Below are 20,190 nucleotides of genomic sequence, written 5' to 3' on the forward strand. Positions count from 1 at the left end.
TATTTATGTGACTACTTAAATTAACCAGGGGTCATGCTGTTTCTTTGTTAAGAGAGAAAATACAGTGATTTTCTGCCTTTCTAATTTTGTCTTTCTGCACTTGAATGGCAAATGCAAAATGATGTTTTCCACACCCGGTTATTACCTGCAGGCAGCAGAGTGGGAAGGAGAGGAAAGTGCAATCCACCGTACTATATTAGATTTCTGAGCACACAGAAAATAAATTCTCCCATCTCCTTTCCATTACAACTTTGCACTAATTCTTAAAAGCAAAGCAATGAAACGAAACTCTACCAATCAGGAAATCTAATGCTTAAGTTTCCTCTTAGGAATGGTTTCTTTCATTCTCTTCTCTCTTTCATATCCCTCCCTCCCTCACTTCTCCAGAAGCCTTCTTGGGACTTATTTTCTCCATAACAAAGAAGTCTGTCTTGTGTTGCTTCATGTTCCCCAACATTACAGCTTTAGACTTGGAACTTCTCCAAATAGTCCTAATATATGTATCAGGACCTCCATGTGATTGAATAATACAGGGGAGACAGGGATTGTATCAGTAGGAAATTTTTCATGAGATTATTTTTTCAGGTTAAAAAAAAAAATATTGCACCATCACAGGTTTTCAGTTCTGAAAGTAGTTAAGTGGAAGAATGCACATGAAGTGATCGGTCTCAGGCCATGAGGAGCTGGATGATAACAATAATAATAGTAATAATATTAGATAAGTTTCGAAGAGAACATCTCAAAGTGGCCAGGAGTTCCTGTCAGAAAAATCAGTGGGAGCCTGTTGAGTGATTTACTGGAGCCAGAATCTGGCTTTTTATTGGTTACACTGTGTTAGCAAAACCAAACTGTCCTGGCCAAGGATGGCTATCTCCTTGGCATTGGACAAGGGCATCCTTGCAGCAGGCAAGGCAGGCAGGGGTAGCAGTGGTGTTTTGGGATGGGGAAAGGCACATGAGAGGGAAAGGCAGGGGCTGTGTCAGTGATGTTGTGGGGGCTTTCTGAGGACTGAGAGGGCTGTGTGTGAGGTGGTTGTGAGGGTACAGGGCATTTTATCTGCTCCCAGAGTTGCTGCTTCTCCTTGGGACCACTTCTTTTCCTTCCTTCCCCTCCTTCCTGGAGGCAGGACACCCAGAGACCTTCCCTTCACTTCCAGTATCTCCACTATCACCACCTACACATTTTTCTGTACCCTCTTGACTGTCAAGAAGGGGGTGGTCCTGGTTTGGAGGGACAGGAAATAGGACAGGACCAGGGCAGAAAGTCACAGAAATCTTGCTGCCACTGGAGGTGGATTGCTGCTGCTGCTGTACTGGGGCCCTCTGGTACACACTGGCACTCCTTTACCCTCTCTCTAATCCCACAAAGGCAGTAACAGCAGCATGGATGGTACAAACAGGAGGCAGGAATGAGGGTTTTGGTTGATACGCCTAATCCCTCTCTCCTCAGGCACAAGCGAAGTAGCTTGCCAACCCCTTCAGTCTGGCAGCTCTCCATTTTGCTAACTATTCATAGCTACTTCTGACTTTGTGACTTACTTTCATCCACACAAGAAGCCAAAGCCCCAAACCTAAACACCTGCAAGCTACAGAGAAGTTTGTATCCAGAGGTGAACTGTGGAGCCCAGAGCTGACTCTAAAAGTGATGAATATGTGTAGATGTGTTCTGAATTTTTGACTCATTGTTTGAAGGAGAAGGCCTGTTTGGCAGGATAAACAATAAAAAACTACTCTTCATAAAACTAGGAAGCAAAAGGCAATGAGGTTGTGCATAATGCATTGGCAATTTCTGCTCTCCAGGCTCTAGAGTCCTCTCAGAAAGGTGCCAAATGCACATTTCTTTGGATGGCTCAGATGAATTGGATCAAACCAATTGCAAATAATCCATAGTACTTGAGCATTATCTCCTACCAGTTCCCCAGGTTGCAGTGCAACTGCTAAACTGCACACAAACTGAACAGGGGTCTGCTTGCAAGAGATGGAAGGAGTCAGGAGAAAATCACCACAGATTATCTACCAAAGCAAGGGTGGAACTGGGGCCAGTGCTAGATCTGGTACTGCCAGAGAACTGATCTGGCAATCATTACAGAGATTTTGTAAACTAAATATGACACCAGAGGCCAGAAAGCTTTGTCATCACTAATCTAATCCCTAATCTAAACCAAAGGGCCTGGAAAGCAGCCAGTTACTTTCTGCAAGGGTTCTGGGCTTTGGGAGGAAGGCACCCACCTGGCTGCCATCACGCAGCAGCATTCAGAGCTGGTGCTGAGGCTGGATGGGCAGCTGGAGCCACCTGCAATGGGGAAGGAGATTCCAGCCTGCAACCAGAAGCTCAAGGGCTGGTTGGCAACAAGGTACTCTGGAGGTACCTGTGCTGATGTTCTAAGATCTCCTTTCTGGCAGAAAATGCTTCTTTGCCTACAAGATTCAAGCTGCTTTTGTGAAAGTGTACTGTTTTGACCAAAATTTAATTAATTCTTTTCTCAGATTTGAAAGAGAGAGCCCTTACAACAGACCAGGTGTGGCATTCAGATGTAAGAGGGGGTAGCGGGCATGTTGCAAAAAGGCTGGAATAAATCTGAGGTAAAACAGTCAAGCTACCTGCAGGTTTCCCTTGTGAAATCAGTACTCCTTTTTGGCTCTCCTCCCTCTCCAAATGCTTTCTCCCTCTAAGGTTAGCATATTCTGGTGGCAGCTGGGACACCCAGGGCACAGGTCCCTGGGGCCCACTGGGTCCTGGGGTACATGGCAGTGCTGAAGCTCAGCTGTGCTGGTTAGGAGCCGCTACTCTTGAGTTTTCATTTTGCCTTGGCTTATAAAATGCTTAAAGTAAATGGAGAGATACCTTTGGGTGTGTTTGGTTCCCTGGAGTTACTCTGACTGCTGGGAAACCAGTGTGTCTGGAGAGTAAAAACACAGGCAAGGACTATCTTAGGCCAAATACCTCAATTTTCAATGGCAAAGCCACATGAAGAGCATCACCCTGCTTATCAAAGAGCTGTTTTTCTAGCAGCCTGTGGTTTCATGCAGGGTGGACACTGAGAAGCAAAAGGAGCGTGTTTTCAGCAGCTGAGGACAGGGGCTATGCAGAGAGGTGCTGGGACCTCCCTAGCTCTGATCCAGCAAAGCACTCAAGTATGTGCTCTCACTCCAGCTGGGGCACAGGTCTCCAGAATTCACTGTCCAGGACTTTATCTCACTGAACCCTAAATATCTTGATGGCAGCTGAGCCCAACAAATTACAGAGACTCTTCCCAGTCATGTCAGTGGGATTTGGATCAGGTGGAGCACATCTGACTTGGTAGCAGCTGCATGAGAGCGATTAGCCTGTAAAACAAATATGCATATTTTATATTTATAGAAGGCATCAGTATTGCCTGATAACAAGGCTCCCCTTGTTAGCATCCTCACATTACAAGTGCAGTCATGCCTGGGACTTTGTATGGCGTTTCCAAGCACATCGTATCAATCCAAGCCTCTTGGGAGCTGATGACTTTATGTGGCACATTGCATGAAAGGGTTTGTATGTACATTTTCATGGGGGGAACAAACATGGAGAAAGATGAGATTAAGTAAAAGTTTTTCAGCTGTCCTTCAAAACTGATAATTTTACACCTAGTAATCTGGAAAAGCTATGTGGTAGCTCTGCAGAAGGGTAGGAAAAAAGGATCTAGGCGCTTTTCTTGAAATACAAACCCAGATTTTGATTTACAGCAAAATTATTACAGGATTGCCAACAAAAATACCAAACATTGGGATTTTTAGTCTGTATTCAAATGGCTACATCAGTTTTCACAAGCATTGAGTAACTAAAAAGGCTACTGAAAGTGAATGAGTTGCCAGGTTTTCCTACTTCTGAACAGTAGACATTGAATAAGAAGGCTGAATATGGAGTTAAAAGACTATGTAAAGCCACTATGTTTGAAAATCTTGGTCAATATTCCTTAATATATCTGCAGAAAAGGATAGTGCACTCATACACTTCTTATAAGCTTTCTTTTCCCCCTAGGGACCAACTTAAAATCAACAAAGTAACAACGGGCCTAACACAATCGGGAAATCTAGGTCTCTTAAAGTGAAAAGCAAACAACCTGTCCTCTTTCTGCCCTTTCCCGAAATCTAAATGTAAGTATATCCAGCTTTGAAATCCTAAATGAGTTATACATAATGCCAAAAACAAAGGGCAAAGGCTTAAAACTGGTGTTGTCTTAAAGCTATCCCCCACACAGGATTTGATAAGTAATTCAAGTGTTTGCTATACACCAAAGCTTTTGAATTTTGAGCAGAAAAATATATGGTACATAAATTCTGTTCATCATCCTCAGCATCATTTTTTTTCCTAGATAATTAAAGAAATATACCCTTTCAGTCATTCTCCACTCTCTAATAGGAAAGAACATGTAATTTTGGCATTTCATATTTGTTTAAAAATTCTTGTTTTAAATGTATTTTATGGTCAGGAAAGAGTAAGGACAGGTTTCATTAAAAAAAGAAATGTCAAAAAGCATTATATTCTGGGAATAGTGAACCATGCTACTGATGCACTTTTGATACCCAAAATGCGTATGTACACATCTGCTTCCATATGTATGCACATGTAGAAATAAACAGCAGTAACATCCATTGGGAAATCCATGTTTAATACAATGTTTAGTTTAGCTCAATAATGGGAAGAATATGTTAAACATCATTCTGAGCCTAAATGGAAAAGTTTCTGACAACTAGACATTAGCTCATAGTATCCACAGTCATCTTATGCCTATGACTATTGTTTGTTATCAAGTGTGACTTTTGGAAGAAAAAATGCATTATTGCTTAACAAACTGCACTGCAGTAGTGTCCTGCACTCTGTTCTGTTTTCTGCATAGCTAATTAAAAGAATCCACATGTTAAGAATTAATCACGTAAATTCCTCAGACTGTCTGAACATCTTTAAGGAAGATGAGCACCACATTTGATCATGTTTCTCTCTTGCTGAGAAACCCTATACAATTTGTCTGAAATGAAACCAGTAGAGTCACATAAACATGACTCTACAAACATGCGGCTCTAGAGCACCAGCCCTGGCAGAGACCCTGCTCTGTGAACCCACTGAACTTCTCCAGGCACCGGGGTGGAATGGCGCAGCGCCAGGGTATTAGGATCTCTGGCAGCGTCTGCCGCTGGAGCTGTCCCTGGTAACCATTTCACCCGGCATCGGCTGCTGTGACCCGCCCTATGTCGTGTGCTATAAAAGTCTAACAAGAAAAAAAAAAAAGAAAATGAGAAGAAAAAAAAAGAAGTAGTTGTATAGCCCAAGGCTCCATCCCACAAAATATGAATAGAGAATAAAACACTTCCCAGCTAGTATTTACATTCTCCCAGGGCATCCGTAAGAAAGTTTTAGAGCCCAATCTAACAATAAAACATCCCTCCAAGAATGGCAGTGGACGCTGATAACTTGGCTGCAAAGTTTCCATTGCCGTTGATGAAAAGACTGCGTAAGGACAAATGCTTTTTTTATTAGGAATTTCTTCAAACCTTTCAATAAAGATCTGGTGTTATATAATAATACAGATCACTTTTTAAAAAGAATCATGTGTTCAGTATTTTAGAGTCTTTCACCTACAGCGGGTGAAGCAGTAATACAAGCTATTGAATATTCTTACTAGACAGAAAAAAACAACAGTTAAGCTAAGCATTACAAGTTAGCACCTGCTACTTTTCATGTGTGGCAGAATTGCTTTGAGAAAAACAAACACTGTCCTCAACAATTCACAGACATCAAGGAACAGAGAATTAAGGGGAAAAAAGCCTTTAAAAAGGGTTGAAAGTTCTGGAAAATGTAATTGATTCCTTTTTATTTTAATTTATTCCAGTGAATATAAAAGAATTGCAGCAAAACATCCAGATCTGAATAGAAATACCCCTCAAATTAAAAGGAAACAAAGCCCTTTATCTGTAGCAAGAGTACAGAAAAATTTCAGACTTGAGCATCAACTGGCAGACAGACTTGAAAGGCATTTGGGTCCAATAGAAGTCCTGAGCTGCTACCAAAATCAACAATCTAATTGTCTCAGCTGAAACTGGGGCTTAGCTTTCGGGTTTCCTGTAACTAAACCTTGCCACAAACAGCTCTGCTAAGTTTTTCCTCTAATAAAATAAAATACAGCAAAATTAAGATAAATACAAGAGACAATGAAGATGAGTATGTAGTCCCCAACATAAGGCAGGGAGCAGATGTTAGAGAAGACTTGTGAAGATATCAAAATATTACTTGTCAGTTCTAAATGGTTGATATGACGGTTCTTTAAAAATAAACAATCAAACATCTGAAAGTAATTGCTAGACGAAGGGATTTAAGTTTATTTTATTTCAGCAATAAGGTATTTTAAAAATGTACTCAATGTCTAGCTTGCTTCAAATTGCTTCGGTTTTCTACACAGTGTCATGGTAGCCTCTACCCACCCAAATGTGGTATTTTAATAACATTTTTAAATTGAAAAGGACAATTGAAATGAAGAAAGCAAAACCCTTCAGAAAGGTTACCAGAATGCACGGTTTAACTTCAGACACTTTCTAATCCGATCAGGAAGCAGAATGAAAAAAACGTTGTGCTGAATTCAGAGGCACTGAGTCAGGTGATAAAGTTACACAATTTTATGTGGGTTTACTGAGGTCATATCTCAAAATCAAAAGAAAACCTAAGCAACTGAAAGTAATGTTTCAGTTTATATAGTCTGATATTCTTTCTGTCTGTCCTTTTTCCTGTTGGACTGTTTTTTATGCCTCTCAGTGTACGAACTTCTTGAACACAGTTGTCTTCTCTGTCCCCAGTTTCCTCCTCATTTTCTCGTGCTTTATGTTCCCCCATTCAATCCTTGCTTATCTGGTAATAAGGTTTAGTTTACCGGTCTGCCTTTTCCCTGTCTGCCTTGGGGACCTGGAAGTATTGGATGATTTACAGTGGAACTTGAACCTCGAACTACTCCTGCGTTTATGGAAATGTTACCTTACATTTCCAGGACCATTGATTTTAAACAGGAGTCAGTTGCTGGACTCCTTTATTCACTCATGAAAACCTAGCTTCGGATTCCTCTCAGCAGCTCTGGATGGGAGGAAATTAAAGGGGAATTACAAAAGAAAAATCCTTTCCAAACATAGCAGTGTTATTCAATAGCTTAGAAATTTACTTCTTTTTTCCTGTTGGTGAATGTGGTTTCTTTAACTAATCCAAGCATTATTGTGAATAAACCCAATGGTTGCTTTTGTCTGTGTTTTGAAGAAGAGGGGCTTGTTTCAGGCTTGAGTAGTGATAACTGACACATAAAGCTGTAGTACAGAGGAACACGGAAAAATAACACAATAAACTTGCCTCCACAAATTATTAGGATTGGGGCTATTCCACAGATACCTCCAGCTTGCTGCTAGTAACCACAATGACAAGTTTACGATCCCAGGCTGTGCAAAGCACTGAAGGACCCGCTGCTCATTAAATTCTCTGCTTCTCTAGTCCCCTGCTCCCCAGACAATCTCATATCTGCACACATGTACATACTTCTGGTCTTTGGCAGCAAGTTCATTGGTAGTACTTTGACTGGCGATACACAGTGACTGCCCCTTTGCAAGGTGGGGAGAAGCAGCTAACTTAACGTTGCTCAGGCTGAAAAGGGACTTCAAGCCAGTAGGCGGCAGGTTTTTATACTCAGAACAGCAAGTTCATGGAAGTCTAGAGCAATGTACCTGCTTGATTTGGGAAACAGTTGTACCAAAGAGTAAGTCTTTTAATGAGTTTTGCATTAGGCGTACATCCCTCTGTTTACATGCTGAAGCACATGGTTTGTTAAAGAGATAGCTCATTAACGGCAACATTTAGAGCATATAGCTCCAGTTGCCAGTTGCAAACATTTTCCACACATTTTCCATAGCTTCCACGTTCAGGGAGAAGTGACGCTAAGTGAGCAGTCTTCCTTCAAAAGCCTCATTGACATAATTTATCAGTATAATGATTCCTTGGTGAACACACTGAATTTCTTTATGAAACTCCAATGTTCTTTCTGTGCAGGAGTCTCTGGAAATGTCACCTTTTAAGACAGTTTTCCAGATCCCAGAGAGTTCAGATACAGAACTCTATTAATAGTTTTGTCTTGTAAAGTGTAGGGGATGCTACCACAAAATGAAATTAAATTTGAAATACAGTCAGAAGAATTATCCAGCTAATAATGATAGTTCAGCTAAAATATTTGTTATATAATTCAACCTTTTATTTAGTTTCAAATTAGTTCAATGTAGTTGTTGGGTTTAAGTAACAGGTTAAGGATATCCTTTTTCAATTGCAAAATTTGTGCAAATACTGTCAAATATTACAGGTCATAGTAGTCTTGCATAGGAACAATTTCACAGAATCACAGAACAGCTAAGGTTGGCAGCATCTCTGGAGGTCATCTTGTCCCTGCTCAAGCAGGGACACCTAGACCAGATGCCTGCAACCATGTCCATATGGCTTTTGAATTATCTCCAAGGATGAAGACTCCACAACCTCCCTGGGCAACCTATGCCCATGCTCAGTCACCCTCACTCTTCTATTCACTCTGCTCAGTCTATCAGTTTCTACTTTATACATCTGAAATTTCCTCAGTTCTTGTTCATTGCAGGCGTCCAGCTCATGATTTACAAGGGGTGGATGAATGTTGGAGCACGATGCTGAAATCAGGGATATTTTAGTTGAGAAGCTGACACAGTAGTTTACTGAATGCATTTTTGGACCATTTACTCTGTAGTCGCCTGTGTATTCCTGGTGTAAACGGGAGATGGTGTAAATGGGGTCAGCTATGCAGCAGCATGGCGTCAGCACCCAACGTGGGAATGTGAGCCATGCCAGCTGATGGCAAGGCTAATGCTTTCTGTAGAATACTTGCTTTGTGTGCAAACAGCATATTTCATGCTACTTTGCTTGAATTACAGCCATTTTTAAGCAATCCACAACATGGAGGCTTAGTATTTTGAACCTGCAAAAGGTCTGGAATGTGCTCAGGTCCCCCCTCCTGTGCAGTGTTTGTGAAGCTGTCCCTCGATACATGACAAACTGGAAGACAAAGAAAAGGCAACAGCATGGAGCCTGTGCTGACAGTGTAAATAGAAATTTGAGTTTAGCAGACAAAGTTCACAGTTTGCAGTGAAAGGTCATAAGGATTTCAGGCATTTTTGGTATTTTGTCTCTGCTGTCTGCACAGTATCAAGCAACTAAAAAAACCCTGATATACAGCTTCCAATTCTGTATACTTGGCATCCCTGCTCAGCCTGAAGGAACACGGGAAGCTCCGTGTTTGGCATTCTGCAATTATTTGAGGACACACCAGCCTAGCAAATCTTTAACACTTACTCAGCTCCAACTTGCCTGGTATTTTTTTCATGTGACTTTTGCTAATCTAAAAGGCTTACCCAGCTTCAGTTAAGCCAAGTGGCCTGCAGTTTTCTTGCTGAAAATCCAGTATCAAATTTAGCATTATGGCGAAGAGTCCTAAAATGTTAACTCTCAACAGGTTACGTTCCTCTTTTCCCAACCAATGTACATTCACATTAAAATATCATATGCTTTTATGAGAAATCTCCTAGTCTGTAGTTGAACCAAAGGAGACTTGGGGGAGTCTGATTTTTTATTATTCTTCTTTTCATAATTTTTGCCTGCAGTGAGTTCATTCCCTCCTCTGGATATTATTATAATGTATCCTTTAGGAAAAGTGTAGCTCTGGCCTGTGAAACACTGACAATGACATTTTTATTTCGTGGACTCAACTACATTTAAACCAAGTGGAGGCTGTTTTCCTGGAGTTATATAACCTCAGAAATCTAAAGAAGAGTCTTATTACCTATGTACCTAAGAAATGAGTGCAACCACTGCTTTCTGTGAAATCACTACTTCCAATATTCATGCCTGTACTGCTGAAGCAATAAATGAGAAAAAACTTTCCATATTAATCTTGTCTTTGGGTAAGTCTCTCCTGGGCTTGGAATAATCGGAGGTATCTTAGGCGTGTGAATGGGATTAAACAGTAAGAATATGACAGTAGGTGAGCCAGGTATTGGCTAAATCTTTTTGCAAATCTTCCAAATGAGCTTTTTCTTTGTGTTCCTAGCTTTGCAACCCCTGGTGTATCTCAGTGTGATCATACATTAGGAGTTTGTTGTGCACACTACAAGTGCCAAAAGCTCAAGCCTGTGTTGTGTCTATACGTGCTGAGAGGGTCCTGGTGGGTTTTCCCTGTAACTCTCACTGGCATACCTGAAAATATCATGAGGGACCTATTTCTAATCTTAGACGCTTGGATACTTTGCACACCTTGTCCTTCAAGGTCAGGCAGAACACTTGTTCCAGCTGCCATGAAACATATTCCTTCATACCTTTCTTGAGGCAGGTATTTTTGTATCTTGAAAGACAAAACAGTTTTGTTGTTGGGTCCCTTCATTAAATTTTCTTTACTGTACCTGAAACCTGATGTCCATTCTACCTGGCTTAAAAATATAGTAGTTGCCTACACAAGTATTCAGTGGTTGTGAGGAGCCAAAGATCGGTCTCTCCAGGCAATCCTCCTTTTAATTTTGTCTCCCCCTCACTTTTTACCTAGATAGGGATGATTTTGCTCTGAGGTGTAGTAGTACCAAATGGAGCGGAACAGGTACCTGAACATATGTGTTACCTCCTCCTACCACGGTAAGGTGTGGAATACAAACACCATTTCACATGCAATTTAACCTAGCCAGGAATATGATCCCTAAATGGGAGGTATAACTGCATAGGAACTGCAGGCACACTCAAAATTCATTCCCTTTCTTCCCTAAAAATAGAAAGATTAAGGTCAAAGGACTGGTGCTCACCATTTTCTACCTGCCAGCAGAAAAATCCTTGGGTTTTGATGTGCTCAGAGCAAAGCACATTCCAACATGATACACTTCTAGGACCACTGGAAAACAAACTCCCTTGCTTTTTGACAAACAGGAGACTGTGCTTGAAAAACTAAAAACAGACTAAAAGACAGGAAGCCAGAAAGGACTAAAAGGAAAGGTATTTGTTAACCTCAGCTTCTATCATATTTGCCTTGGCCAACACCAGGAGTACACTCTTTGTAATGAGCTGTCTGCAAGGTGACTGAAGTAACTGGGAGAAGAGAGGACGCTCCTTTCTCAAAGACACAGGTGAACACTGTGTCTTAAGATAAGATTTTACCTTTACCAGAAAGAAATACCTTTATAATTTATTATTACATGATAGTTGTGACTCGAAGGCAGTGTAGCATAACTGTCCCCCAGCCAACACAGGCAGTAGCACCTATATAAAGGACAATTATGTGAACATGTTTTTGCTATTTTGCCTTTTTTTAAAAAATGCAAGCAGAGTGTTAGACCTGTGTCTGTGCTTGAGTGGATGGCTCACGCCACCTACGGGACAGCTTCAGTAGGAAGACGTGTCCACGCTCAAGGACTTCCCGTGAAAACCCAATAGTTTCCATACTGATCAAAAATTGCTCCAACAGACATTTGAACTGGCTGTAGTACCTGTCAGTATTTAAATACCTACACATCGATAAGAAACATTTGATCTTCAAATGCACTGCTACAACACTTGACATTCAGTGTGCTTGATTTTAGAAATATATTTGCTAACAATCTATTTTTTTATTCTGGCTACAAATAAGGATACACAAACACCTAATTCTCTTTTCATTATTGCCACAAATTAGTTACAGTGGCTGTATATGTAATTAGAAAAATTATACAAGATGGTATTTATTAAAATTATACAAGATGCATGGCCCCCCCCATGCCTTTTACCCAAATCATGCCATTTTGTTTTCTTTCTTCCTTCAGCAAACTGGGCTTCTTACAGCATGACAAGGACTTATGTGATTAAAACTGAACTTAAACAATTACTCCAGTCCTTATTACACTCTTTTCTCTTTTTAATGGACTAATCCACACCAGGCTAGTGCAATTTCAGTCAGTGCTTCTTGTGACTCTTCACCTCCTTCTCCCCAAGACTTTTACAGTCTCACTGCATGCCATACTGGAAATTTGGCAGTAAGGAAGGTTCCTCCGCTGTTTCTCAGGAGATGGACTAGCTACAAACAAGAAGCAGTTGTTGTTTCTGCTCAGACACGTTATCCCAATTTTTACACAGGGACAATGCCATCAATACAAAGGAAGATTCTTCTAAAATCGCTACTCAGAGATTAGTATCGGGGCCTAAAACTTCATTCCTCACTCACAATGTGCAGGGTTGTTCTATAGTTTCCTTCCAGTAAGACCCATTTCTTCTTATAGTTTTTAGTCTTGTTTTAAGTAAAGCACACATTTTTCTAGGACTGAAGCATTTCTGGAAAAGACTCTGAAAAAGGTTGCCCTGGTGGTTTGAAAACTGGAGTGAAATAGATGCCTTACAGAAGCAAGCAAATTTCAGGTGGCTCCAAAACATACAAAACAGTGATCTAATCCAGTATAAACAATAATGTCAAGACAAAGAAATATGTCCTTTTAATTGTAAAGTACTATTCCACCTCTTAATGGCATCATAGACCGAGAAGGCAAATATTCTTTAGAAGTGTTGTAATTAAAGGGAGGATGCTTTTGTGGGAGTGAAGATAGAGTTAATGAATTTTAATTTAAATTGCATTTACTCAGACCAAGCAATGAATTCATCAGAAGCAATAGCATGTAGAATTTAAGTAATACAGCGTGGATTTAAGAAAAACTGGGGATAGCACCTATGGTTTCATACTAACTGCAACTACAATTCTAATTTGCATGGATGAAGTAGAATAACTGATGTGAATAATTGCTTTAGACACTGTGATATATACAAAAGCAAGGCCGGAAAAAAAGAGCGGGCAAAATACGGTACCCAGCATGAAAGAAAAAGCAGCTCCGGTCCTGGGGTCCCCAGAGAAAAATCCACCTGATTTTGCTTAAGCAAACAATGATTGGGGGATGCCCTGTTTTAATTTGGTTTTTGGCCTCTACTATATTATCTTGAGTGCTCACCTTCTTGACAAATGTATTTTCAGGAAACTATTCTTTCAGGTCTCATTGCCCTGAAGAGAACCCGAATAAAACGTGCCTGCTCATCAAGACTGACTTGTGGCCTCTGTGTGGCTTTATTTAAAGTTAGAGGTTCACAGAGGACTGTAAACAGTCAACTACAGGGACTGGAGACTGTGAGAAACAATGTAGTACATAAAAGAGCTTACTGCCACCAAAAGTTTCTTCGCTCTGTAAATTAGTGCATCACACATTCATGAGCATGAGAAAGATAAGAGAAGACTGGTGGCTTAGTATAGCCCTCATTAAAATGCTCAATGCACTTCTTACAGCATCACTCAGAGCCAAGTAAGGCGTTTCAGACACAAGGACATTGGCAAAATGTAGCAATACCTATACAGCAGTCCCAGAAGCATCTGCAATGTTTTGCAGATGTATCAAAGATTTAACTTTAAACCACATAACATGGGTAACCCTAGCCAGGCAGGCCGCACCATCTTGATGCTCACCACAGGTTGGCTTGCCAAGTTATTTCTGTTCCTGCACTGTAGAGCCCACCTTGAGTCCTGACCTCCAGATATGTCTTAAATGAGATGTGTGAGCTGAGGGACCTTAAGACGCTACAAGAAAACCCACTGCCTGTTGGTTTGCTTCTCTTCATGGCTCCTTCCCTACTCCACTACAAACTGTAATGCCCGAGGTGGAAGAAGCTTGTGAGCAGGGGTTAGAACATGCCAAAAAGTAGGACCTGGGGAGTGACAGCATGCAGAGAGGGGGGTAGGTGCTGGAAGATCAGGCCTGCCTTTTCCATAGGAGCAAAAAAGAATGGTGCTGAAACTAACTTGCCCAAAGTCATAGAGGTAGTTTCAAACAACCTTATACACATGCTTAAAAATCTTTAGTTCTTTTAAAACTAGAGTGATAGTGTCCAGACATACCTGATCAGGACTCACAACCAGAATTCTGCCACCCCCTACCGTAGTCCTGTGATGTGAGTAAGCAGGCAGGATTCAAGTCCAACATAAGAGTTTTTCTCAGAGCCGGGGCCAATCTATTATTTAACTCAGCAATACCAGACAGTTTATAATCTGCCTTTGCTCTTTTTCAGAGATACTAGCATGTCTAAGCCTATCCTTAGGAATTCATTGGGAAAAAGAATAAGCCAGATATTTCCTTAGTTGTCTAGGGGCAGTGTGTCCTCATAGGAGGCAGGAACAGTATTTCACAATTACCATTTTCTAACCTCCTCCCCTCCAGCACTGTAGGAAAGAAAGAACATCTTATGAGAACAGTAAACATTCAGCATGTGCCTGTTTCACCATTCTGATTCAGAGCATCAGGCCCACATTCAGAGATAGCAACTGTGGGAGTCTGCGTTATATCTGCAGTAAAAAATGTTGGCTTTTCTGGATCTGGACACTGCCACCTCAGTTCATTTCCAATGAGCGTGCTTTGGCAGCAGATAGCCGAGCAAGGCCACAGATGTGCATTTTAAAATGTGGTAACCTTCAAATTGTGTTTTTCTTGAGAATCATCTATATTTTAACTATAAGGAAAAAAGATGGCACCACTGTATTTCTTTACAAAACAATTCAATTTAGGATTATTACTTTTAGTCAGTGAGGCATCATCACCAAGAGTGAACAAGACTGAACAATGAGTAAGTTTCAAGTGTCATGTAATGAGTTTAACACATTTGGAAGCCCTGGCTCCTCCCATGCTCTTTTTCACCAATTTTCTGTGGTTGGACAAAGATCAAACACAATAGTGTGTGCAGCCAGCACACAATATATGTGATTGCTTTGGTTAAATTATAAAACAAGGCTAACATCTAACTTGTCCATGTCATGTTATTTGGCAAAACTAATTAATGGGTTCAAATATCAAAAACATATGTATCTGCTTACATTTAAACTTTTTTTCCATTTACAGAATAATGCTTTTGTTAGAGAATGAAATTCAATGAGCTTCATATGTACTAGTGCAGATCTGCAACTCAGTTATTTCTTCATCACAATGGCAAGAGAAACTTCAGCACACAAATAATCTGGGAGATTTATAGACCTGATCGCAGTGCTGACACTTGGCCTGCAGAGCTCCTCAACAGGCCAAAGAGAAGTAGTCTTTTCCTCAGGTATGAGGCGGGTTGGCTGATAGCATCAGCTAAGCCATGGTGAAGGGTATGAGCAAAACATTTACGGCCCTACTTCTAGCTAAACTAAAAAATCTTTGAAGTATGATATGTTGATTTCAAGAAGCAAACTTCTGCAGGAAATGGGATCCACATGCATGTTTTCTTGGGATTTCCTTGTAAAAAGATAGTCAAGTCTGAACATAAGTATGTATTTTTAATTTAATAGATAGGTTTACTTTACAGGTTCTTCCCTCATTCTCCTACTGCCTGTAGGACTGTACATCAACCGAGACATCCAAAGTCTGCTTTCATTTAATTAAATGGGATCTTTGTCGCCAGTCAAAAGAAAAAAAAAGATATCAGATATATGAAATAATGTCTTTTCTCATGACATCTCCAGCCCAATTTCCAGGAAGAATTTGGGATAACTTTGAATAGATGAAAAGAATGATAATAAAAACATTTCCTTCAAAAAAATTAAAGGAAAGCAACACTCCCACTTGGCTTCCAACTCTTCCATCTTTGAAAATTTTCCTTTTAGCTGAGAGGGGCTAGGCAAGTAAAGCTGTTCATCCGTGACAACCCATTAAATGTCATCATTAGCAAGGTAAGATGCAGTAAAATGGATTCAATAACAATCACTGCTTTCCACTTCAAACCAGATACATTTAACCACTGTGATAATTTCTACAAGCAGAAGAATTTCAATATCAATAAATTGAGCACATGGAAAAGTTAGGACTTGGTGATACTGGTTATTCTCTTTATAAACAGGGATTACCTCCACTGCAGCCAAAATGCTGCTATAACTGAGGACAGAACCTGGGCCAGTAGCGGATACCTGTTTACTTAGCTACACAACAGTAGCCCAGGGTTTGGATATTTTTAAGCTAATACAAACCAGAGTGATTCTAATTTTACTGCCTGAAAATGGGAATTTCATAGATCTAAATTGACATTTGTTCCTTGTCAAAATATTTTGCACTGGCACTTACTGTTGGAAAGACCAGTTTTTCCTACTGGCAAGAACTGAATAAAACTCAGCCAAATTCTTCAGTTCTTAATTGAGCAGAATTCTCATTGTAGTTTTGCCTGATTAAGAAAAACAGGTCATAGTCTACTGCATGGATAGCTGTCAATATTTAACAACTAGCAAACGTTATACAGGTTATAGTTCTCATTAAAAACTGATGGGGTTACCGATGTATGTCAAATTGCCTGTCTGCACAAGTGACGAGTTCCCCGACTGTTGAATTTCACAAACTTCTGATGTTGCTAATTGTCACATGGAATCAATTAATTGAGTCACTTGAGAAAAATCTGCTCCAGATCATGTAGGGTTTTTCTTTACAGTTGTGGTGGCCTGAATAACTGAAGTCTAGGAAATGCTCATTTTTTTACTTTAAAAAACAGATATTTACCAGTGTAATTGATGCAGAGGAACTGATGGGACACAAGTTTCTCAAAGTTACAGTCACTACTGCGTACAGTTTTCCATCACGTCTGTTCAGATTTCTGCATTTTATCTGTGTCACGGATCCTCCCACGGAGAATAACTAGACCTTCATAGTCAGGAGGATTCATAAAATATTAAACTTCAGCAGTCATTTTTAGCCTGAGGCAGCCAAGGGAAAACTAGCCAGGAAAAATCCTCAACAATATTTTGTTAATAATTTTGCATTTCCAAATGAAAAATAAGTAGGTTTGTCTTCTCTTCCATAACAGTTATCACTACATTATGAATGCCCCACCAATGTTGCATGGTCACAATATACTGATGACAGCAAGTGGAGGAAAACACAAGTCTCTCCCCTTCCTCTGGACAATTTGTCATGGCTTAGTCCTTTGAAGACAAGTTCATTTCAGGTGTCACATTTAATCAAGATGAGGGCTTCATTCCAAACCAAAGGCATAATGGCATGTAATCATTATTACAATATCAAAAAAAGTAAATAATTTTACACTGACCACTGTTAAGAGACTCTGCATCATTTGGGGAATAAATAGAAGTACGAGAAAGGATAAAACAAGGTACAGCTATTAGTCATAAAAAGAGATCAAGTAAGAAGGAATTCAGGAAGAGGGGAGGCATGGGTAGAATTTAACAGCAGTTTTCAAAGGTGATTTATGAGATTTGTACACACGTTAGGAAATAATCCGGTCTAGAGCCTAAATAGGCAAAAGAAAACTTCCAAAAAATGAAAGGTACTAAGTTGTTATTGGGTTTTGTTTTCGGTTTTTGTTTTTGTTTTTTTTAAATTTCTTAGTGATTTTGATTACTGGTGCCACCTTTTAGGTTGAAAAGAAAAAAAAGAGGAGGGTGATGTTTTATTTCTATAGATACTGTTTGAAACTGATACATCCCAATCTGCATTTAAAAGCAATGGCATTGTCATGCGGCAGTAGTTTGTACATTTTGCCCACTATGTCTTAGAAGAGACGAAAACTCTATAAGTTTGCCTTACTTCCCCTCTCTGAAACGGTACTTTTAAAAAACTATAATGAAAACAGTATCTAACAAAAGAGCAAACATGGATGCCATACAATCTCACATATTATAAAAGCTCTTAGATTTTTTTCAGTACAGTCACTGCTGATTTATTATCAAAGCCTAAATCAGTGAAGAAATTGGATTGCTCCTCAATTCCAAGCAGGGAGCTGCTAAATCTCTGGTACCTCTGTTAATTCCTTCACACATTCGCCTCCGTTCATAACCCAGCTTTCCTCCAGGCACTTCTTCCTTTGCGTGCCATGAAGATGCTGTGCTCTGGGGTCCTGTCTGCCAGCGGCATGAAACAGTTACGCCATCACAAGCTACTCGTATAGATGCAGTAATACGAGCAAAGCTGACTTAGGGGGTTTTTATTTATTTATTTTAATTCTTACTGATTGTTTCATTTGTGTGCGTATGCTTATGTGTGCGTCTATGGGCAGGGCTTACCATCCCAGCACGTTGCTCAGCGTTGCTGGTATGGCTGTTCATCAGCTAGGACTTCGCCATTTAGTATTCCTTTAGTATTTCCTCCTACTCTAAACATAGCCTAAATTGCACCCTGCGTCCACTACTGGCACTTGCCAAGGTATCCCTCAAAGGTTTTTGGAGCTCACAAAGCTGCAAACACATCTTTTGGAAACATTAGTCCCTGGATGACTTTACTAGCACAACTTGGGAGTACGGTCCTTTAAGGAGCTCATTTCTGCAGGATCTAATCAGCCTTGTTATTTAATTTATCGAGAATTTTGCAACAATTTTCAGAGAATACAGCTCAGGTCTAAAAACAAAAACCACTCTCAAACTCTGAGCCTGTGGGCTATAATTACGTACTCCAGATTATCTCTTTCCTTAGCATTATTAAACAAGCCTTCCACAAAGCACATTAGAAATATTTCTATTAAGAATACATTATTTCCACTAATATCTGGAAATCTGAGCAGGTTTCTTGACCTAACACAAAATTAACCCAGATTTAACATAGGTGCCCCATCTCACAGTCAAACAAAAGAAAATCATTGTAAGCATTGCTGATAACCATTCTGCTGTTTGGAGAAGCAAGGCTCCTTTTTCTTTGACAGAGAAATATCGGCCTAGTGGATTTATTTTTTATTTACTTAAGCCACAGCCTGTAGGTAGCCATGAACCTTTGGTTCCGATGTTCAGCAGTAAGAATCTGGTGGACAATGTTTGTGGGGAAGAATATGATTTCATTTAAGTGCATTGATTTTTCCAATGCCAGATTTTGTGAAGTTAGTCATTGTTGTCTTAACTGCATCATCCTGGGAATAGCTAGCACATGCCTTAACTATTCCTTTGCATAGATACAAGAGGGATTTAAAAAAAAAAACAAACATATCTGCTTCAAAAAACTCCAGATTTTGAAACAAAAATGGAAGACTGGGCAGGGGAAACAGAGTCCTTAGTTGATTGACAATACAGCATATAGAACCTTTCAGATCCTAATCCATGACGGGATGTTTGCATCTGGCCCCATAATGGAGTCCACATGCCTGAATTAGATGCCTGGACTCCATGCGTGTGCATAAAGGGAGTTAAGCGCCTCAGAGGGGGATTCACAAAAGCCACTGTTTGGGGAGCTGCCTAACCCAGCCAAATAGGAAAAGCTGAAGATTGCAGTTCATCCTAAATCCTAGCTCTCTCTGGGGTTTAAGTGCCTTCTGGTGATTAAGTACACAGGCGCAAGTCCCTCCACTCTCAGCTCATAGCCCACAATCCTCTTTTGAAGGCAGGTGCCAAATTTTTCCTCCACACTCTGAGCAGCCGTCAGCAGCTCAAGCATAACCTTATTCAGGCTGTAGAAATGCGGTCTAATTCCTTCCTTTAGCAAAGGGCGTTGAAGTGTGCATTTCCTACGTCCAGGCGTGGCCCAGCCAGCAGGCTACAGGCATCAGCTCCCGGGAGGTAGATGGGAGCTGGCACAGGCCACAGCAGACCCGATGAGGCCTGGGGAGGAGGAAAGCCACAAGAGACTGTCTGAAAGCTTGGGAGGCGTCAGCAGGCAAAGGGAGCCTGAGGACCACACCCTGCACTAAGGAAGGTTTGTGCACTGGGACCAAGCAGCCCTCGAGGAGGTGGTTGGTGGCCTGCCAGCTCAGGCAACAGCTAATCAGTCCCTGATCAGGGACTTGGATTTCAATTACTGACTGAAGTGTTTTAGTGTCCCCCTCCAATCCTATTTCCTTGTGTGCTTCCAGCCCCACCTCCGCCTCCCAGTGCTGCAGGCAGCTGAAGGGAGGCTGGCATCCCCCTTTGACCCAGTTTAGCACCTGGGTAGCAACAGGTTTGTCAGCCTATCACCACCGGCATAGCCCTTCATCCTGGCTGCAGTACTGGTGAAAGGCAAGCGCCAGCTCCCACTGCAGATGTTTTCTAACAGTTAGACAGGAGAGCTGAGCACTGACCAGCTTTATAGCTTGTACATTTGCTAGTCTCACAGTTACCCAGTGATCAGGGGTCCAAATGGCCGCACTGAACATTTCACATTGTTTCTCTTGGAATAGCGTTGAGAGACTTAAGTGGGTGAGAGCTTT

General features: G+C 40.7%; 1 protein-coding gene across 4 annotated transcripts in view; it reads left to right on the forward strand.

The window, feature by feature from the left end:
* Nucleotides 1-20,190, forward strand: part of COL8A1 (collagen type VIII alpha 1 chain) — a 97,648-nt gene that overhangs the window by 55,222 nt on the left and 22,236 nt on the right. For 2 of the 4 annotated variants that reach the window (XM_075105517.1, XM_075105506.1), the window contains one exon: nt 4,009-4,124. The exons of the other annotated variants lie outside the window; for them this stretch is intronic. The gene's annotated coding sequence lies outside the window, so the exon portion shown is untranslated. The remainder of the gene's footprint in view (nt 1-4,008; nt 4,125-20,190) is intronic. 4 annotated transcript variants of the gene reach the window in all.

Source organism: Phalacrocorax aristotelis, chromosome 1 (genome assembly GCF_949628215.1).
Source record: "Phalacrocorax aristotelis chromosome 1, bGulAri2.1, whole genome shotgun sequence".
Lineage (NCBI taxonomy): Eukaryota > Metazoa > Chordata > Aves > Suliformes > Phalacrocoracidae > Phalacrocorax > Phalacrocorax aristotelis.